The sequence below is a fragment of the Melospiza melodia genome, chromosome 2, assembly GCF_035770615.1.
Source record: "Melospiza melodia melodia isolate bMelMel2 chromosome 2, bMelMel2.pri, whole genome shotgun sequence".
Classification (NCBI taxonomy): domain Eukaryota; kingdom Metazoa; phylum Chordata; class Aves; order Passeriformes; family Passerellidae; genus Melospiza; species Melospiza melodia.
Genome location: NC_086195.1, coordinates 112,900,378 through 112,921,350, shown reverse-complemented (window position 1 = coordinate 112,921,350; position 20,973 = coordinate 112,900,378). Strand labels below are relative to the sequence as shown.

The 20,973-nt window shown below is 46.7% G+C and overlaps 1 long non-coding RNA gene across 1 annotated transcript in view; it reads left to right on the top strand.

Moving 5' to 3' along the window:
* Positions 1 to 20,973, top strand: part of LOC134414669 (uncharacterized) — a 72,119-nt gene that overhangs the window by 485 nt on the left and 50,661 nt on the right. The window lies entirely within an intron of this gene.

The window sequence follows — 20,973 nt, the reverse complement described above, 5'->3', positions numbered from 1 at the left end:
TCATTTATTTGTAATTAGCACTGAAGAGCTTGATTTTTGCAGCAGCCCGCAGCCCGGTTCCCAGCGGGGTTGGCCATGTACTACAAGCACTTTTGTTTGCTGTGTGTGTTGACTCGTGGTATTATTCGGCCGTCACAATAAAAGTGTAATCTTCACGTCTTAATCTAGCGTTCAGGGAGGAAAGGAAAACAAACACGGCCCGGACGAGGCACCGGTTCCCGTGTCCGTGTGCCTCCTGCCCGGCCGGGCGCGGTGCGGCTCCCGGGCCGGGCGGCGGGAGGAGGGCGGAGGGACCGGAGGGTGGGACGGACGCCGGGGCCGAAGGGGGGAAAGGGAGGAAATGGGTCATCCGCAGCCAGGACAAAAGACAGCGGCTCGGTGCCTTGAAAGGCACGGAAAAGGGGTGCGAACCGGCTGCCCGCGGCCCTGGGTGTGCGTGCGGGGGGGAAACCAGCGGGGCTCAGAGCTGGGGGCACAGCAAGAAGGCTTTCGTCTGGGGGGCTTCGGGGCAGGAAAGGGAGCGGGTAGGGGCAGGGAAAGCCGCATCGGACGTGGGGTGGAGGTGACTGTGTTAGGGGCGGGAGGAGAAGAGCAAAAAGTCCCCGACGTAACCATCCAGGCCTCCTCCGCTTCTCCCCGCAGCCAGCGCCTTGCCATCGCGGCTCCCCACGGGGAGGCGGCTCCACGCGTGGGCCGCGCCACGGCTGCCCCCAGGCGACAGCCCCAGCCCCTCTCTCCCGCCGCAGGAGCTGCCGCGGCCGCGTCTCTGAGCATCCCGGCTCGGGCCCTGTGCGGGGCCGGGATCCCGGGCCGGCCCGGGGGGAGGAAGCCTTTGCATCCCCCTCCCTCGTCGGGCTGTGCTGGCTCCCAGACAGAAGCTCTCCAGCAGGCAGGCAGAGGTTTGGGCAGTGGGGGCTGTTTTGGGGTGTCTGCCTGCCGCCCCTTCACTTCCCTACTCCCTGTCAGCCCGAGGGAGGGAGGGGAGCTGATGTCCCGTTGGAGGCTGCAGCACACCCGCAAGCCCAGGGGCTTCTGCACCCCACGCGTGCCAGTCGCGGGTCGGCACCGAGGCAGAGACCCGAGGGAAAAGAACAAGGGGTGGGTCGGGCTGAGTGTGCCCTGTACGGGAGCAGTACCGCGCTCGGCTCTGACGACAGCCCCACTCGGGCGCTGCCCACGTTTCGGCAGATCACCTGCGCAGGGGCTCTCTCGCCCTGCTGCCTGCTCCTTCCCCACGGAAACCGTCGAGGTGAACGGGACGAGCGGCCCCGCCGGTACTTGCCTGGGCGGCTCCTACCGGCTTGTGAGGGGATGGATAGTGATTTCCATCTCGTCTTAATTTCCATCCTCGACGCGGCGAGAGCACGGGTCGGGGGCAAGACAAGTGCAGGGGAGGGTGCAGATGTCACCCCCGATGGAGCCGCCCCTCGCCGTGCCGTCGGTCACCTCGTCTATCGTGGTGGGTCTCCATGGCCCCGGGCCGGGACGAGGGGAGCGAGCCCCGAAGCCCCCCAGCCCCGGAGCCCCCCAGCTGCAGGGCCCAGGTGGGGCTGGCGGTGCTGGCAGGGCACAGGTCCCCGCACGGGCAGGGCTGCCGTGGCGGCACACGGGTGATAAAACACGCCGTGGGGAGGGGGGGGCGAGCCCTCTCTCCCCTCCGCCCCGAAAACACCGCTCGTCATTAGTGCAAGGGCCAACTTCCCAAATTCAAGCAAACAGCAGGGGAAAAAACTCTGAATATCATCTGGGAGACAGAGAGGCGCTTTATTTGCGCGGAGAAGCCGGGACGCGACGTGATTTTAATTGCTACATATTTTTAATATTAAATCGTTTTAACATGTAACATAACCAATCTCTTCTGTCCGAAAACGACCGTCCTAGAAGCCGAGCGGGGCACGTTTGTGGCCGGGGTTGGGATAAAGGCGAGATCCCCGCGATGGCAGCGAGGGAGGCTGCGCGGCGGCCGAGAGCGGTCCCAGCGCGGCGAGCTCTCTTCTTGCCGGGCAGAGACCGAGCCCGGGACAGAGCCGAATCCATAAACGTTGAAAAGAAAAAAAGTTTCTCCTGTGGGGGGAAAACCAGTACCATCCTCTCTCCTTCCTCCCCCCGTATCTACAAATGCCGCAATTTACTCCACGGGGGGTGCTCACGCGGATTCGCGGGAACCGGCCCGTGTTGGAGGGTGCCATTTTTAGGGCATGGGCCTGGAAATGGAGGGATAACCCCAGGCTTTGCCGAGCAAGAGAGCTGCAGGTGGGGAAGGTAGCGCTGGCTGCAGCCGGACGAGTCAGGGCGTCAGCCGTGGGTGAGGAGAGTTGCTGGTGGGAGGAGGGCGGAGGAAGGCAGGACCGCAGGCCATCCCCGCTCCCCGTCCAGCCCCTCAGTGTGCCGGGCAGCCGCCGCGGGGCTGCTCCCGCCGTGCGCGGCTCCAAGGAGCGGGGGCGGCCTGCGGCAGAGACACCTGCCCTGACCAGGAGCGGGTCCTGCCCTTGCCCCTGAGTTTTATGGAGGTGGGAGCACGTTCCCAGCCCGGACGTGTTCCATAGGCTAAAGCCCGTTCGGGTGCGCGGCGGTGCTGCCGCTGTGCCGTCCCGAGGCCTCACGGCGGGGCATGTCCCGGGTGGAGCCTCGGGAGTCACGGGCAGTGTCCGTGTGGGGCAGCTCAGCCCTCCCCGGCCTCTGGCTCTGGTCCCTTCTGCCCCACGACCTCTCCTGCCTGGCCACGAGTGTTCCTGCTCGTGCCTGCCCATCCCGCTTGTGTCCTGCCCGTGCCACCCTCCCTGCCAGAATGCTTGGCCTGTGCCTGCCTGCCCAACCCGCATTCCCTGCACCAGCAACCCTCAGCCTCTGCCCCTGGTGCTGCTCATCACTGGCAGGAGCTCATGGACATTTGTTGGGGCTGTACCCTCTCGCAGGGTACATCCCTTTCATCTGCACTAAGAGGGAGGGAAGCCGTGTCCTGTGGGAAATGGGTGAGGAGAGAAGGGTCAACAGGGCAAATCCAGTCGGCTCTGCCTTGTCCCAAACCTGGAAGCAGCTTCCCAAACATCTGCCATCACCAACCTGGATGGCAGATTGTATTTGGAAGTTGGGGCCATGCTACCAAATATTTTACAGCAGCTGTTTAATGTTGTCCTACCCAGTTATTAAAGACAAATAGGAGTAAATTAAAATGGCAAAGTAAAGTGAAGTAAAAACCCTTCTTTCATTCTACTAAAAGACAACATCTAATTAAGGAATATTTGAATTCCACAAAAACGCAGACTCTCCACAGTGACATAAGACTTTGCTTTTCAAACTGTAGCCTAATACAAACCAGCCCAGCTCATACCAAGCTGAGGCATAGAGGCCGTGATCCCACGGGCCAAGGGCCAGGGCAGGCCAAAGACAGGGGCCTGCTGCTTTGATTCTACCCCAGAATACTTTGATTCTACCTCAGATACCCTCATTGTGGGAGGCCTCCTTTGACTTTTGTTCTCATTTCTCACAGGACAGGGAAGCAAGCTTGGCCCAGAGCAGAATTTTAGGTTCCAAGGTTGCTGGTGGTGAGCCAGGGCAGCACCAGGCGCTGGCTTCGGCAGCTGTGCCCCAGTGCCCAAGTGTGCCTAACTGCTGGGGACAGCCCTTGGATTCTTTCCCCCCTTTTTTCTGTGTTCTCTAGCACAGAAAAAAACCCCCAAAACCCTCCCTTGAAACTGTTCATCATGCAATGCCTGGAAACCTTGAATTACCTTATGCCATCACCTAACCCAGGGCAGTCTGCCCAGGATTTTATCAACATTTACTTCATCAGTACTTAGATTTCTGTTCTCTAGTTGGCATTGTTCATATGCCAGATGCACTTGCCATTTAGTGCATCCTGCCAGGGCTAGAGAAATGTAACCCAAGAATGAGATTAACCTGGGAGCATACCTGTGGGGTTTGATGCTTGCTGCTGGCACCTGGGATCTTTTCAGGGGTGTGAACCTGCCAGGCAGTCCTTGGAGAGGGAACTTTGAGCTGGGTGCATGCAATTCTGCACCAGGTGGCTCTTAAATAAAAAGTAGAGAAAATGGGAAGAACTTAAGCCCAAATACAAAAATGAACTGTGGGCATTGAGCTCTTCCAGTGGAGTAGAGAAGAAGGGAGGTCAATAGTCCTGGTTGTCCGAGATGACAATGAGCTGGCAAGATAAGGATTTAGCAACATTTTTTAGCCATGTAAATGGAACTACATTCAGTGTTTTGTAAGGTACCATAAAGCATAAGTCCTTCTGTCTCTTGGCTGCTCCAGTTCTGCTTTGTGTTTTACCCAAAAAGAGACAATGTCTGCAATTGCAGCTAAAACCCCTCTAGACACACATAACACGTGCATGTACCTGCACCTGCCCCTTCACACAGGCACCAGTCTCACCCAAATACCCTCACATCATGTTTATTAGAAGAATAAATTCCACAGGGATTTTCCCAGAATATAAGGGAAACAAAAACAACCTTGAAAGGAAGATGATGCTGCTGGCATCCACTTGCCTTCTCCCCTGAATTCTCCAAGAACACTACCAACACTTTGCCACTGCACAGAGCAAGGGGCACAGAGTGACAGCAAGGTCCCCTTTAATGGCAGATGTGGCCTTATTTAATGTTTTGTAGTGTTTTCTTTATTTTTATTACTTTGCCACTTACAAAGCAGTCCCATCTTTACTAGGGATTATGGCATTGCTCCCTCCCTTTCTCAGCTGCCTATTTGTTGAAGATCTAAGAATTTTACAAAACCCATTTATTGTATCTAAAGCAAATTAAAAATGTCAAGGTGGAGGATTTTATTTAAAAAAATTTATTTTGACTGCCAGAAAACATGAGGCCAAGTTGTCATCAAGTCCATCTTACCTGCTCCCCTACCAGAAGCATCACTTGCAGCTTCCCCTCTCCCCAGAGAACCTGGGGGTCTGGTGAGCCAGCAGGGACAGGGATGGGGAGGAACACGTATCCCATCCTCTGGCTGGGCAGCTGGGCAGCCCAGATATGGGACTGGGAAGGGCAATGCTGAAATGAGTGTGCAGACAGCCCAGGTTGGTCCCCAGGAGAGAGAGCCCTGCACATCTGTCTGCTGCCTCTGCCTGCTGCTTTGAGGAGGGCATCCTTCAGCTCCTGGGGGAAGGACCCCACCTCTACCCTTGCTGGGGCAGTGCCCATGCTCTGACACGGCAGGACACCTTCCAGCTCAGGATTCCCCATGGCAACACTGGGCTTGTGACTCACAGAGGGCAGCAGCACCATTTGCTGTGCTAGCACAGGCCCTGGAGCTCCCCAGTGACAATAGGGAGCAGTGTGACAATACAAGAGCTGCTGGTGACATGGGTGTGCGGGCTTGTCTGTGGCTGCCAGCTCTGGGAAGGAGTGTGGCTCAGTGCTGGCAGAAGGTGCTTGATTGATGCCTGGGTATTGTGGGGCTACAGTGGATGTGTCGTGCCAGCTTCTGTGTACCCAGTCCAGAAACCCAGGGATTATATCAAAATGGCAGCTTACAACCATGCCTAAATAATAAAGGTGCTTTCTTACAAGTGCAGTGAACCCAGCCATTTCCTAATGCCAGCACTACATTTGCTTTCCACATTTGCATCTGTGGCTTGTCTGAGCTCCGCATGTTGGGGAATTTAAAAACAATCATTCGTATTTTTATCCTTGTTTCTGAATGAACTAGGCTCCTGCAGAAAAATAGCAGGGGTGAATATATTTCTGTTCAGGGATATAGCATTCTAGTCAAGGAATTTGGAGAGTAAAAGCATAAATGTGCAGAACCGTGAAGAGATAATACGTGGGGAAATGATTTTTAAAATGTAGAGGTAAAACAAGGTTTACACTTTTCCAGAAGAAATTTGGAGGCTGTGTGGCAATAAGAATTGGCACGGCAAGTGTGAATCTTGGCTGTGCACCTATAGATGCTATAGAGATCCCTCACCAGCCATTTAGACAAATGATTAAGGCTGCAAGATGTTGGTGTGCACACATTAAGGTGTGACACATGCTCACACACAAACACAGACATACACGTATGGGCACACACATATCTTTACAATCAGCTCTGCCTGATTATTTTTTCATTTTCAGAAGGTTCAGAGAGATATTTCTGATTTTCAGAAATGCTGAAGCACTCTGATAATTTATGCTTACCTATGGGGTCAAAACCATTGGGGTGGTACCTGGTTTGTTTCTTGTTGATGTTGATGTCAATAATTTATTTCAATGACCAGAGGGGACGTGCTATGCATTAATGATTACTTACTTGCTCTATACATATTCAGATTTTGACTCCTGAGACTGTGCACATTTAGTTTGCCAAGAGATGCTGCTGCCTCTCCAGCAGGTATTATTAACTGAGGCAGCATTAAAGCAGCAAGAGGGGCACTGGGAAAATATCACTGATAGCTGAGAAGGGCCAGGAACAGATCATAAACTAAACTTCACTAAAGCTGAAATACACTCAGAACATTATCTTTCAATGAAAGATTATTTAAAACTCAAGTCATTGAGTGCAGAGATCATAATGGGATCAATTACATTTCAGAGCCAAAATTATGTTGCCAGGTTATAAACTCACATTTCTGTCATGGTCCAGTTGCTGCTAGCTAAGCATCTCCTCAGCCACCAGCACTGCATTTTTAAAGGACAGTTTGGGAGATACATGGCTTGGGAGGAGCCAGGGGTGCCAGGGAATCAGTGTAGCTCAAGACTGACTCTTTCCTTCTGTAGCACGGGAGGGAGCGCTGGGCCCAGGGCGCCATCAGCTCCGGGGAGGGGAGGGAAGCACAGACAGAATTGCTAACTACATCTCCCTCCACGACAAACTTGTTTCCCTTGTAAGAGGTGAGATACTTCTTCAAAGCACAAAGGAGAGGGGATAACTGGCAGGTGGGGCTCTGTTTGAGCATGCACAGATTTTCTCCCCCTTCCCTGAGGTCTATTTTTTGTGGTTGTGGCTGCCTTTGAAAGGCAGTAATGAGGTAGGAAATCTTCACATTCTTTTTGGCATTGAAGGGTTTCAGACAGGATTGATGCTGGATGGCTGGGAAGAGGAAGTCCAAAGCAGGAGAAGTATTTTGGAGTAGTGTAGTTTTTTTTAGTGGCATACATGCAAATAATTTGATATTTGTGACTACATGGACAGCCAGCATAGCAGGATCATTTACAAGTTTTCCTAAATGGTGGTTCTTGTTGCTGATTATCATTATGCAGACTTGGTTATTCTTGCTTCTGAAAGCCTATCTTCTTTAGGATCTCTCTGGGATGATGTAAAGTTTTAATTGACAATATGGATTTCTAACTCAGCTAATACTAACATTGCCCTTAAGACAAATCAACACAGCACTGGCACGAAGAAAGAATTCCCTCAGTGGAAGCTGGAAGGTGTTTCTTTTCTCTCTTGTGTGCGAGAAATAAAAATCTTCCCCCAGATCTGCTCCAGGAGATGTGGTCTGTGCACAGGGCTGGGAGCTGGGACACACAGCCACTAATCCCAGCTCTGAGAGACCTCCTTGGTGGCAAATCTCCCCAGCCTCCCTTTCAACACCTGTAAAAGGGAAATAATGAGCAGGACACCCTCTCTTCCATGGGGCTGGGTGCCGTGTGCGTGCCTGTGTGCAGCCCCGCTCCACACACTGGCATTTTGCTGCCATTTGGTTGGCAGAAATACCCCAAAACAGCACAGTGCTCCAGACTTCACGGGCAGCCATGTAGCAGTCATCCTTTGTTTTCTTTAAATGATTTCAACAAAAATAATGTCTCTTTTTTTCTGGAGCTGCAGGCAAACCATTTGGCCTCCTGGCACACAGCTTTCCTGGGCCTCTGAGCCCACTGCCGTTTACTGGAGAGGCTCATGTTGCATTTTCTGCCCCTTTCTTTCAAAATGTTCCTTTTGAGGAGAGGAAGGCATGCTCTTATTCTCTTTTATTTCATTTTTTGAGTCCCAGAGCTGGCAGAAAGAGCTACCTTAGAAAAGTGTGGCTGGTGCAGAGCAATGGCTGGGGTGGGGATGATCCTGGCTGCACGGGCTGTGTGCCTGTGATTAAGATCACTGTCAGAAAAAAAGCAGCACTTTTAGAAGGTTTTTCATAAAGCACCCAGCAGAACCCAGCATGGAGTAGCAAGAGATCTGCTAAATGCCAAAATGGCATTCAGAGCTATTTTTTTTGTCCTTGGAGGGCTTTCTTAAAAACTCTTCTATATTGACAAACTGTCAAGGAGAGATATTTCTGATTTTCAGGCTGAAACAAAACACAATGACTCTCACTATGTCCTTAATAAAGGCAGGCAGGTGAAAAAAGAAAGGAGGAAAGAAATGCTTGCTTGGCGCTTGTCCCCACATATTTGTCAGTGTGCCTGTGACCTGGGCAAGCTGCTGCCTCTGTGGCTCAGCTGCCACCGTGGTGGCCACAGTGCCACAGGGAAACTGGCCAAGGCCACCAGCCACCAGCCCTGGACATGCAGTACAACCCTCACCACTCTAAACTCCATCTCTGCTGCAAAAACCCCAGGAACACACCGAGCAAAGCCTCATCAATTGCAACAAAACCCACTCCCCCCATTGCACCAATAAAGTAATTTCCCCCTCTTTTCTTCCCTGAGAAAGCCGTGTGTGAAGTTGTGGCACAGAGGACCCAAGGCACACCAGGGACTGGAATTTAAGAGAGCTGAATCCTACATCCACCTCCTGCCCTGTTACTCCATCCTGGAGATAATTGTGCTGTGTCCGTCCCTCTTTCAGCTGTCCTGTCTTTTAGGTCAGGCTTGTTCTTGTTATTTGTACCACACGTAGAACCAAGGGGACTCCCAATTCACTGTGGTAGTGGTAGTAGTAGTAAAAATTGTAATTATAATTATATTAAGAGACTGAGCTGTAGCCAAAACAAAATCCCTTTTCACACATTCCTATTGAGATGTGATCCATAAAACTGCATTTTTATGTCAACACATTGGCAATGCTATAACCTGGAGGCTGGAATAGGCAAAGGCATAGCTATATGCATATTTATTTTATATCAGCCCATTTTTATACCAGTGTGTGTGTGATTACATTGCACATAAGAATTTTGTCTCCTGTGTTCACAGAGATATGCATACATAGCAGTGTTCCATTTACACAGGTAATGTTAGATGACTAGTTTGTTATTCTGGGTGGTGCACAGGTGTTCTAACCATTTTTGATCAGATGCAAGCTGGTCTAACTCTTTTAGGGCACCAGAAAGGATCACCAGGCACCAGAAAGGGCACCAGGATCACCAACTTCACAGAGGCAAGGAATTGGCCCTTGACACTTGTAGCTTCAAACAAAACCCAACAACCCAAAACCCAAACTAATTGCAGGAGGTGCCACCACTTCTCTCCTTTGATGTGGCATCTCCCATAGCAGCAGATTGTCTCTCTGGCTCATCCAGCCCTGGAGTCAGGTGGTTGTCTAGAAGTGACTTTTCCCCCTCTGGTATTTTGGCTCTTGGTCTCTAGGTTGGAGGCTGCAATTTTCAGCACCTGCTAATATTTTTTTTAACAGATGATAGAAAGGAAAATTTCCAAATGCAGCAGATACAATCTGCTGTTGCCTGGGTCAAGCATGGACCACAGGGTTCATTTGCCCTGGAGATGGGGGGCTAATGATGTCCATAGTTCTGGCAATTGTGTTGTGTTCCTCTAGGGTGGTGGTTGGCATGGCGTCTTTCTGTGAATTCTGTGAATTCTTTGCTGCAGAGGAGAAGCACACTGTGTTCATGAGCTCTCCTCTTCCTGCTGTAGCACTGACTGGCCCCTCCAGTACCAGGAGAATCCACACTGCCAAAACCTGTAATTTGCATTATTTCAAACACACTTTCATTTAACATCCAAAGGAAACATTGAACTAATTCAATATATGCAGGTTCAAATTGCAGCAGTACCACAGTAAGAATTCAGATGCTCTGTTCCTTGCAGAGATCATGGCTAAAACAAGTCTTGACATAAAACCCTGCTTTAATATTTCTGGCAGCTCTCTGTCCCACGACTTCCAGGACCCTTTGCTAAGCAAGTCCCTTGCCCCCTTCCCTCTGTTTTTCTTGTGACAGTGTGTGCATTTTAATCCAATGTAACTATTTGTTCTCATAGCCTTCCCTGGCCAGCAGGAAGTAATGGGACCTCTGAATGGCTCTTGAGATGCAAGGGAAATAAATAAAAGACAAGGAAATTGAAAGAATAACAAAGAACAGACCATCCAGAGCAGGTTTCCATTAGGCTCAGGAGGCAAATGACAACAGGCATGGGAGGCTGTAGATGAGACAAAATGTCTCAAAAAGTTTTTGCCACTCTCTGATGACACTGACTAGAAATAAATACGCTTTTTGTCTTTCTTCTTAAGTTGATTCAAGGTGTAAATAATGAGAAATGATTCTTGAGTCTTAAGTTGATTCAAGGTGTAAATAATGAGAAATGTAGAAGGTTGTATGCTTGCAGAGTGCATGTTATAGCTGGGACTTCTTCCACTGCCTTTTCCAATATATGTGTATATAACAACATGTACACCTTCATAACGCCAGCAACATCTCTGTGCTGGTAACAGGGATGGGAGAGCTGCATTGCCTTCCTCGAAAAAGTACCTGTTCATCCTTGTCCCAGCCCACAGGTGATGGGAACACATGCTTTTCCCCATCTAACAGAATTTCAGAAGTCACTGTTCAGATCTCTTTCACAAACTCATTTCTTTCAAACATGCCCATCATAGAGTCAGAGTTTGAAGATGAAATCAGAGAGTCCAGGTGAATGTTATTCTCCTCCTTCCCTGCTTTTTTTTTTTTTTTTTTAGTGCTTGCAACACTCTTTTTCAGGTTTGGAAATTAAAGTTATTTTCCTGCCAATGTTTTCTGATTCCATGCGGCAAACATTTTTCTTTACAGTGGACTAGAAGCCAACATGGTTTTGTGTATCCTGTCAACTCTTTCCCAGACAAAGTGAACAGTCCTGGGATCTGTTCTGCCTCCCCCCAGCCCTCTGGTGTGAGAATCCTCAGTTTTAGCACATGCATAAAACTGAGGCAAAGTACTGGCTACTTGTAAATACATTATTTTGTCGGAACTATGAACGCTTTTCCAACTTTCCCCCCTACCTTTTCCAAGCTTGGCTATACCAAAAAATGTGACCTAACACCCAAAGCACAGACTGCCACAGGACTGGGTCTGACTGACTACTCATCTGAGTTGCTCAGGTCCCAGATAAATAGATGGTTTGTCCTAATTGCTGTTTATGTGAACTTTTTGTGAGGGCTCTGGCCCTTACAAAGCACAGATCAGTGTTGGTGCGGGGTCTGAGGCAGTGCAATGAGCTGGGGTATCTCGCTGTCCTTTACAGATGGAGGAGGTGAGTGGGCTGTGGAAGTGCACTGGAAGTGTCTGTGCTTTTCATCCTTTTCATTGGGAGCCCAGGACACACCCTTGGACACAGGATTCCTGGCTTGCTGGCCGTTATTCATCCTGAACTACAGTGGTTGTGCTTAAGTAACAAAAGCATGAAGCATAAGGGAAAACAGCTTCAAGACAAGGCAGGAGTTTTTTGTCAGAGCATCTTAAGTATTTCTGTCCATTGTTCTTGCTGCATTTGTATTCTTTACTGCAAGCACATTTATAAAATCAATCAACAACTATATCAACAACTATAGTAGTTGTATGTGTTTGTTAATAAATAGGGCTATGCACCACTTCTGGATAAAATCCATGGTTGTGCATGAGTATTACCTTGAAACGTGTGTGTTCTTCTGCCATGGAGAGGTCCCAGTCCATGAGAACTTGGGTAATGAACTGAAGATTAATTCATGTTTCCTGTCACATGTCTGGTTGTGTCTATTAATGGGCTTAATTATGGAGTCAGTAGCTCTAGGTCCCAAGGAAGTATGTTAGGCTGGTTCTCTCTCTTTTTAACTTTGTTTTCATATTTTGCATTCTGGACAGCAACAATTACAATATTGTCCATGTACTGATCCTTTTTCACACAGTATGAACATTTCAGCCTCTGCTGAAGGGTTTTAACTGTTTGCTAAGTAAGAGCAGATGTAAAATGAAAAGATTTCAGCTCATACCACAGACTAAGTGCCAGGTTTCAAAACCTGTATTTTGGGGTATGTTTTAAGTTTTGCTTTAGTTTTTATGGTATCATTGTTTACTGTGTTGTCAACAGATTTACTTCTGCTCTCCCTCTGCCCTTATGATACATGTACTGATGAGTGTTTAACTCTTGCCAGAGTGTGCCTCCCATATTGTGAATAAATTGCAGCTTGAAGTTGCCACATTTTGCTCCCATTGAGGAATCACTGTTTTATTCATTATGGTGTTGCTATGGTTCTGCCACGATGGACTTTGAGTGTGATTCTGTTGCTCTCAGCAAGTACATGAAAAAAATATGGTGCCTTGTCCTCTGATCTGCCACCTATAAATCAAAGAAAATGATTTGACATATAACTAGTCAGATAATTGCCAAAGACATACGCCAGTTGGGACAAGCCCAAAATAATTTTGGGAAATAGCTGACAAACCCATGGGCAAGCAGGGCAGAATGTGCCCCTGCAATTCCATTCAAACAAATCCAGAAATGCGTCCAGAATGAGTGTTGCTTCACATCTGCCCTCTTCTTTTGGGGCTACTATTTATTTCTGTCACTGGATTAGACACCATAACAGAGCAGTGGTCCTGAGCATTGCAAAGATTTGTTCCATGGCCAGCTGGAATCTTGGATCTGAGGCACTGAAGGCTTCCATGTTCCAGCAGAGCAGGTACAGAGGGGAGTTTGGAGAGAGCAGCATGAAGACGAATGCTGGTACTGGTGGCGATTATCTGAGGGCTTTTGTTTTCACAACAAATTTCAGGGAAAGGATGAGGCAAAATACGGAGTGAAAGAAAGGGCAAAGGCCAGGCTGCCAGGAGGTCTCTCCTGGATCTCTAGCAAAGAGTGCAGGCCATGCACCTTGGCAGCTAGCTGGAGTCAAGGAGCTCGGACAAGTCCGCCAAGGGGCAAGGCACAGAAATGAATGCAAGCCATCCAACACTGACCTTGAGCTCTGATAGAAGCCAGGTCATTTCTGCAGTCCTTACCCAAACCAGGCTCTCCTTGGACCAGCAAGGCTTTGGTTTCTGTATGGACTGCAGATTCTGGGCTCTGACATACCCTGTGGTGGCAGATTTCTGCAAAAAACTGATGGTGCAAGGCCATTGCTCGGGGCTTCACCAGGAGAGAGTGAGCACAGGGGGAAGGGATGTTTCAAAATGAGAATTTTTTTTTTTAATGAGTGATATGTTGGCTTCAGGCAAATGGCAGAAGGTTTTACTGAAAAGGCTTCTTTATGGGATTGTGGTTTAGCTTGGGGTAGCTTAGAGAAGTCTGTAAACCCCAGGAGCTCAAGGAGTTTGACAGGTTTGACAGGCCTTCCTGCTACTTATGAACAGGAGGCTGGGGCAAGTGTTCTTGAAATCACCTCCCTGTTTTTCATCAAAGCATGCTGGCAAGCCAGAGGAAGAGAAAAACTGTTTTCCTCACCCATTTTATTTTCTTGTATAAAGACAATCTTAGAAATATTTTTTTCCACATCTTTAACACTTTGCTTTTTTTGGCTCCTCTCAATACAAAATTCCTGTCCACATTTCTAGGCTTTGGATTAGACCCTTCAACGGAGCCTTAAGTGCCTTAAAATCATTACAGCAAGAATCATTAGTGACGCACCAGAAACTGGTATACATCACCTCTAAAGAACGTGCCAGCTCTAAAGAGCCACTCTGTCACTTGGACCCCATTACCACTGTTCAGCCTTCTTGTGTTCATCTAACTCTACCACACTCCACACTCTGCCTTGTCCCAAAGTGAGAAAATAATGGAAATTATGAAAATTATAAAAAATTATGAATGAAAGCCATTGAAATAATGAAAATGAAAATTACCGTAGAGCTGTATGTGTGTCATGTGCAATGATAGTGAGGGCTGCAGGTCCTGGTGATGACAGGGAGAAGAGCCCTCTTTACCCTCCCTGGGTCAGCCTAGGCCTTCACACCACCCCTGATCTCAGTAAAGGGAGTGAGTGCTTCCAATTAACATCACATATTTGCCAAGTTTGCAAAGCAAAGGGCTTGGGTTTCTGCTGTAACAGCAGCGGCTGCTGCTGCAATAGTTAAGCCGTCGCTGGTCAGAGAGCTGTTGCAGTGTTTGAGCTGGGGGTCACTGCCCTGGAAAGGGGAAGCCTGGAAAGAATCAGTAATTCATGAAAAATGTACACATAAGAAGGAATTTCCTATTTCTTTGAATGATAGTAATTTAATTTAAGAAGAAATCCAGTGACAACTTCCTAGGAAATAAATGCTTTTTTGTAAATCTCTGTGGTGAAAATGTACTTAGCTGAAAATCAAGAGAATTCTTCTTACTCTAGTTTCTAAACATGCCACAGTTCCTAACCCAGCCCTAAGCTTGGGAAAATGAAATGAGCTCTGATAACATGAACAGAATGCTTAGGGCAGAACAAACCCAAGAGATTAAGTTAAATTTGCCAGCTGAAGAAAGCTTCTAAGCTTTATCAAATATACAAGCTGGAGAAAACTCTGAAGGTGGCATGTGAGCCTGCTAATATCTTCCACGAAATCTTCCAGCCACAAGGAGCTCCTCAGACCTGGAAAGTTTCCTACCTCCTGAGGAGAAGGAGCAGCTTAGCTCCAGAGGCCAGTCTGTAATTCCATAGCCTTATCCCTGGCAGCACCTGACCAGCCCACCTTATCCAGCTGGCCCAGCTGGGAGGCTCATGGGCCAGCCACTTTATCCAGCACCAGCTCAAAAAGCAGAAATTATAATCCCATAGGCAAAGCTCCAGACAAGCCTAGCTGGACTGAAAAAAGAAAAGCAGGCCCTTCAGTGTAAACCCTCTATCTCTATTCTACTCTCCTCTTTTTCTTTATTTTTTAAAAATATTTTTAAAAAATATTCTTATTGAGGTCTTTTAATACACATTGTGTATTTCACCTCTTAATTCTTGTACAAAGCCAGTTCCTGCTTTTCTGTGCTCACTGTGGTGGACTGTGTCCTATCATTCTCAAATATTTCATGGAACAAATATCTCATCCCCCTTCTGGATGGAGTCATGAAACCTTGGGGTTTCTTTCACATCACCCAGACATTTACCTGGTTTCTTCAATTATGGTAAAGATGACTGCAAGCCGTGAACTGCTTTGCTAGAGCTGTGCAAACACAGTAAGAGGTGACCTGTATGCCAGAATGCATCATTTAAATAGACAAGACAAAGGAAACACAAATGTTCCAGCTGTGCAAAAGGAACTGATGTATACTGAAATTTCAGAGAAATTTCCACATAGGGAATGTATGCTAGAAGAAAAAATTCTGTTAGGTCCAACTTAGTGCTTTATGACCTTGTGGTTCTCTCTCTGAGCAGCTTTTCCCTCTGGGATTAAATGTTACCTCCCAGGTTTGCTCTTCACAGGTTGAGATCCACCTGGGGGGCTGGAGGAGTTATCACCACAGATCACAGATTTCTCCTGGTGGATATGGACCTGAAGATGCTCTGAGCTGCAGCTAGCTGCATTATCACCCTCATCACATCCTACAAATGAAAACCAGAGCATCCTTCACATATTTCCATCATTAAACAGTTGGTTACAACCACATGAAACCCTTCAGGAGCTGGGGGAATTTCCCTATGGCTCCCAGTCTAGGATTTGGGGTGCACCTCCCCCTGTAGTCCCTCACGAAGCATCCCTGCACTGGTGACTGCCCTTTCCTTGAGCAAGGGATGTCCAACATAGCTTTTCAATTTGAGCTCAGCTCCCACTCCACAACTCATTTTTATTTTACTGGGATACCGGTGAAGCTGTAGCTCAGTAACTGATGTTAAGAGAAACTTTTAACACCTCAACAGCAAATGGAGGAGAATGTTTCCCATTAGTGGCTGAGGAAGTAGTGCTCCTGTAACTTCAGCCTTGAAAGCTAATGAAGCTCAGATTGTGGCCGTGGCCTTTGATGTAGAGATGCCTGAGGTCAGTGCAGCTTTCAGAGGTGCCAGTGCTATGCTGTGTCACTGCACTCGTCTGGGCAGGGGCCCAATAACCCTAATCCTGTAATCATGTTTCTGTAAGCAACAGTATTTATGGTGCAGATAGTGGGGGATAGCTGCAGTGGTAATTACATCAGGGATAGCTGCAGAGGAAAAGCTAATCCAACCCTGTAATATTTCCAGTAGAGGAAGTTACAACTACGTCAGTAAATAAGTAGCAAAATACTGGAATCGGTGTAGGGAGAGGGTGTGGGGATTAAAATGCCACGTTTGGCCATCTAATCCATCTCCCTGCCAGGACCCTCATTCTGCCAGGGGAGTGATGTTAGCACGCTGGCAAAAACCAGGCAATTCAAAGCTGTGCCTTGACACTGCATCTTTAGGTCCCACTAATGCGTGGGGAGGGGGGTTAAAGCACCCACTGATGGGTTTGGCACAGCTAGCTCTGGATTTAATTCCTTCTCCTCATCTGTTTTGCAACCTCAGGCCACATACTATGTATTTCATGTCTTCTAATGGAGGCTGCTGTCTCCCAAGTGCGTGTGAATTGTTGGAAAAACACAATGATGTATTCCACTCTAGTGGGGGGAAAAGCATGTATTTGAGTAAATGTGGTGTATCCAAGAGATGAGGAGAGCCTCCAACAAGCTGTTCTGCTGTACTAATGAGTAAATGTATAGACATTTCTGTTATCTTATTTTGCACAACTCCATTATAGATAAACCTCTTCCTATGCAGTTTTTGTTAAATCGGAGGTCTTTTATAGACTCAATGTTTTAAAGATGAGAAAAAAATGGGAGTGCTTGGTATACCCCCTTTTGATGTGAATTATCTCTAACTTTGGTGAGGATTTTGTGTGCAAAATTGGTCATGAAGAATCCACTCTATAGATCAAGGAATAAAGAAAACTTATGGTTTAAAGAAAATCTCATGTCAGACTGCAGACTTCAGTTGCATTACTCACAAATGCCCACATGCACATACACAAATAGACTAATACATGGTATGGATGTATATATGTCTAGAGATACACATTCACAAACATATTTCCTTTAGCTCAATGCCTGAAAGTTCATTTGTGGGCATCCTGATTCTTGATATATTATTTGTAAACAGAGGGCCAGGGGACTGGGGTATTTCCTTGACTTCAATGGATGATGAGGCTTCAAGCTGTGCACTCAGATTGGGACCTCTAAGTATCCTGCTGCTGCCTAACAGCTTGCTGAAAAATGACATAATTTGTGACATCAGCAATATGCTGCTTCAATGGGGGTTTGTAAAGCGGTTCCCACCCTTGTGTGTGAGGACAAAAACATCTATAGCTCCTAAATCTGAGGTGCCCTCCCCTGTATTCCTCACACACCTTGCATCCTTTGTACTTTTTTGGCATGTGTGGCTGTAAAGTCCCAGAATGGGGAGAGTGATAAGCAGCCGTTCAGCAACATCTGTGCGAGAGCTCCGGCCCCACCGGTGCCAGGGAAGATGTCACTTTTCAGAAGAACGGTGCCTGCCAGTGGGAGGTGCAGCAATGCAGATTTTAATGTGGGGATTTAATTTCAAATACAATTCACAGTTTGTGTGCAGTTGAAAAATGTTTATTACCACCCGGATGTTCAGGACATTTTCGGATGAAATAAATTTCAATTTGGATGATTGCTGCTTTTAAAGCTTTTTCACAGCTCTGTAAACAATATGCTTTAAATAATCCTAATGGCAACAGTGAAGAACACATCAACTTTAAAATCGCCCAAAATAATGCCAAAAAAATAACTGGCAACTTTGGATAACAGGACATTAGTCTGAAATTGATTCAAATATAGGGGTTGTAATGACTTTTGCAAATGTTCCATTCTATAACACAATTAGAAAAGAATTATTTACTTCTGGGATAAATTTGTTTTAAAATAAGATGCAAACTAAAAAACCTCATAGTTTAAAGAATGTAGATATCTTCAGAATCTGACCAGCAGTAGCAATGTGCTTTAACTTGAAAGATTTAGTGTTCTTGAGTCACTGCTGTGTCACTGATACATGAAATGCAGTCAGTAGCTGACAGAAAACCCACCCTGGAAGTCACAACTGCCTGGGCACACCTTCAGCATCTACTCAGATTTCTGGATGGGGGGAGGTTTGACACACTCATGGGAGAGCAGCCTTCACACATGGCTCCTTATAAATGAAATGGGAAGGCATCTCAGGAGACAGAAATCTCTGCAAGTGAATGTGTAGTGGATGAGGCAGGGTACCTGTCCTTTAGAAAACCATAATCTGGGTTTTCCAGCCCACCACCACTTTGCCATGAGACAAAGGTGCTCTGAGTTAGGAAGAACATAGAATAAATCAGGGAGGGCCCATGCAATAATACAGGGACTTCTTTATCTCTCTAAATAGTAGTGTTGTAGGTCAAGATACAAGAAAGCAAAGAAGGAAGGAAGGAAGGAAAAGAGAGAAAGAGAGAGAAAGGGAGAGAAAGAGAGAGAGAGAAAGAGAGAAAAGAAAGAAAGAAAGAAAGAAAGAAAGAAAGAAAGAAAGAAAGAAAGAAAGAAAGAAAGAAAGAAAGAAAGAAAGAAAGAAAGAAAGAAAGAAAGAAAGAAAGAAAGAAAGAAAGAAAGAAAGAAAGAAAGAAAGAAAGAAAGAAAGAAAGAAAGAAAGAAAGAAAGAAAGAAAGAAAGAAAGAAAGAAAGAAAGAAAGAAAGAAAGAAAGAAAGAAAGAAAGAAAGAAAGAAAGAAAGAAAGAAAGAAAGAAAGAAAGAAAGAAAGAAAGAAAGAAAGAAAGAAAGAAAGAAAAAGAAATTTTCAAGGGGAGAAGCTGTTCATTCTAGGCATCAAAGTAAGATGAAAGAACATCTTATAAAATAGAGGGGTAAGAAAGTAAATTTCCTTCCTCCCGTGTTCATTTTTTTAAGAGTCCTCTTTATCCTTTTGTTTTGTTCCATCCCTGTACATTTTATAGCATCAAAGATTTGCTACAGTATAAAAAATTCCTAGAAAAGACCTTGGGTAGACACCTAGTCTACCCCCTCATGAAGGCCCTGTGGCAAATGCTTACCTTACCTGCCTTTTCCAGAGAAACTTCATCCCTTTTCTTTAGCAACTCATCTCATTGTGCAACTGGCCTTCAGCTAGATTCTTTCGTGTTTTACAGTAGTGAAGATGCTCATGGATGCTGAGAACCAGGGATGACTCCACTGCAGGGCATGAGGAAATAGGCATCTGTCCTCTCCACCCCCATTCCTCAGCCCTTCCTCAGCCACTCTCTAGTGGTAATTCCCCCACCTCTTTGGCCACATCTCTGTTAACATCTGCTTTGCAAGCTGTTTTACATGCCCATCTACTTTTACTTGGAGTTGGTTTCTGTTCAGGCTGCTAACTGGATGCACCAGAGCAGAAGAAGCATAAGGGCTTCCACAGACGGCTCCGGACAAAAATCCCCTCAGATGAGCTTTGGCCATGGGAAAAGGTGGTTTGCCAGGTATTCCAGGGTTGAATGGGAGGCAAGCATGGAAGGGGACCTGGAAAGGCAGAACTCACTGGGTTCTGCCAGCCTCTCTTCAAATGCCATCAGGAACTTCAGTGATGCAAAGAGGAGCACATTGAACTAACAATGCAGCTGGGCTTCAGCCCTGTGTTTACTTCTGTGGTGGCAGACATGAAGTATGGTGTAGAAGCAAAAAACAATTTCTGCTTTTGCTCATAACACTGAGTTATAACCAACCTTACCTTTCTGCTGATGTCTGCCCTGGTTTTATGCACATTGACTGTATCCAGAGGGAAAGCCCTGGCTTCGATTTCCATACTTGGTTCTCATATGAAATAATGGGGGGAGAGGAGGAGGGGGGAAGATGCAGCTGCAAAAACAGTCAGTGAAACATAAAAATCCCTATTGTTTTGTTGTAGCTCTCAGTGCCCTTCAACTTCTGGGCACAGACAAGACCTCCCCCTGCTCAGGTTCAATACACAGGGGAGCCTTGAGGCTCAGAACTCCCTTTCTACTTTTGCCTAAGCCTTGCTTAGGCAATTGTAGTCAATTGTGCTTTTGTTCACGGAAAAAAAAAAATTAGCCCAATGCATGCTAATTTATAGCCAGGGAAGCAATTAAAAAAAAAAAAAGTTTATTATCCTTTTCCCCCCTGCCTCTCAAATGGAGTGTTACAGCAGCAGGGTTTTTTGGTAAACTTGACACAAACTGATGTCAGTGATGGGGGAGCAAGGCCAGGAACCAAGCATGTCTTTACATCTTCCTTCCACATGAAACGGGACAGCCTTCCAGTTTTCTCTGTCTGCCTATACTCAGGAAAGTGCATGCTTTAGGAAAACCTAGGCACAAAGACACACTTATTTCTTTAGGCTTTGTCAGTAAATGTGTTCTGTACACATCACCCTCACATACCCACTTTAAAAAATGCTTGGTAATCATTAAACAAAAAAATCCTAATATAGTCAAAATGTAGAGACATATTTACCTTTTATTACTGAACTTACTGCCTGCCTTTTTCTGTAAATTTTGGCATATTTTTAATATTCAACAAAATGTTAGACACCAACTAGTCCATATGATGAAGCAAGTTAACACAGCTTGCCTCTCCATTTTGCAACTCTTTGCACAACCTTAGAACTGCACCAATAGAGGGTTTGCCATTAGCACAGGACTGGCCTTTTCTTTCAGGAGGAACTAATTGAAAAGAAAGCAGCAGATCTCTCTCCCTACTACATATTTTAAGTGGTCTTGAGCAGAGTCATGATGTGGAGCTGAAAGTGCCTGAATGCTTTCAAATGAGCAGGTAGCTTTCACTAGTGCCCCAGAAGTCACACAGGGCAGGCAGGGATGGGCAGCCTCTGCAGGGTGAGCTCCCCATGAGGCATCTCATGGGCTGAGACCACAGCTCTTCCTACACTCCCACCAAGCACCACAGAGCTGGGGAACCTTCCTCCAGTAGCTCCCAGTAA